The sequence below is a fragment of the Anneissia japonica genome, unplaced genomic scaffold, assembly GCF_011630105.1.
Source record: "Anneissia japonica isolate Jap-2015-1 unplaced genomic scaffold, ASM1163010v1 scaffold288258_len262004_cov172, whole genome shotgun sequence".
Lineage (NCBI taxonomy): Eukaryota > Metazoa > Echinodermata > Crinoidea > Comatulida > Comatulidae > Anneissia > Anneissia japonica.
The window spans coordinates 259,481-261,278 of record NW_022683814.1 but is presented as its reverse complement, the minus strand read 5'-3'; positions in this window follow the sequence as shown (position 1 = coordinate 261,278).

Below are 1,798 nucleotides of genomic sequence, written 5' to 3'. Positions count from 1 at the left end.
ACTTAGAGTCCCTAAATGAATAAAAACGACGCACACTATATTATATTATCTGCAAAAAAAGTATAACTCCCTGAATAAACTATATATGCTTAAGAATCAAAATGCATTAAAAGTTGAATTGCAAATTCAACTTTTAATGCATTTTGTTATTTTCCAATGACCTACTACTTGTAAGCCTAACTACCACTGGTCTTCAAAGGTTAATCAACTAAGCTAATGCATATATTTCATCTCATGAGTTATGCTTCAACCCCAGTAAAACTACATGTATTATATTTGGCAAGAACACTCTTTACCCTGATCCATCATGGTTTCTAAATGAGTGCAAACTAAATGTCACTGAAATAATGACCTACCTTAGCGTTATTCTCTCAAATAATCTGAAGTCCACAAAACATTGTCAAAGGGTTAGAAAATGTTTGTATATGTCATAATAGTACCTCAACAGATGTTAAAATCCATGTCTAGGAGATTGTCATGCTACTTTAGTGTATGGGTGACAATGCTTAAATGTCAATGACATTACAATGTAAAAATTAGAGACTACTAAAAGCAAGCTTATTAAAGCATCAATTGGTTTAAATAAATATTGTAAAACAACTCCATTACTACATAGTATGAATATATCTAAAAACCGCACCATAGTGTCGACATTTCAACTCAATCTAATTTGTCAGATTTTTCATAATGACTCTAAATGTAGGTAGTTTTATACCCACTTGCTTAACATCGAGGCTAATGATAACAATGCTCTTAATACAACATTAGTTGATCGTATAAAACGAAGTGTTAATAATGATTTTCTTTATAATATTTGTTTAATAATAAGTACCAATTTAAACACGAATTGAAACGGATGGGGTGTCAGAACCATAGGATATGTGATAGTGTTAACAATTTAATGGGGAGAGATATGTTAATTAATAATGAAAATTTGATATCAAGCCTTTGCTCAAAAGTTTTTGAATAAGTATTGTGTATGTTTATGTGTGCATGTTTGTATGTGGGTGTATGCATGTGTGTGTATATTTGTGTATATATATATATATATATATATATATATATATATATACATATATATATGTGTGTGTGTATGTATGTGTATATATATATATATGTATATGTATATATATATATAATATATATATAGTGATTTTATTGAATAATTATTATTGTTGCTATCAATTACTCATTCCTATGCACATGATTTTATGTATTTTAATGTGCTTTAATATTTTGTTTTTTTCTTTTTTATACCCTCCATTTATTGGAGGCGATTTTGAACAAATTGAAATAACTTGAAATATAATTGGCTTATATTTAAGGAGCTTTTGAAGTCTTCTTTGTCCATATTCAACCAAGGCATGGGATCAATATTGTATTAAAACAGAACTCAGCTTCAACCAGACTCGAATCTGGGACTTTCCATACATGTCGAACACCATAACCACTTGGACACGAACACAATCAAGCGCGAGGTAGAATTTTACCTGCTATCTTTTTTTCTTAATCGTGTCTGACGTCACATGTAGATATAGCGCTAATATCGCACGTGCCTAGACGTCCCTTCTATGCATTATTTTCAGCCTTTTTGAACTCGGGACCTTTAGCATATATGGCGAATGCCATAGCAACCGGAATTACTAAGAAGGAATTGTGGTTAAAGTGCAATGTAGAATTTGAATTTTATGGTGCTAATATCGCACGTAACTAGACTACTATTTTCAGCTTCCTGGATCTCGAATAAGATACTTCCAACCGCAACTCGAACACGGGATGATTTGCATCCACGGCGAAC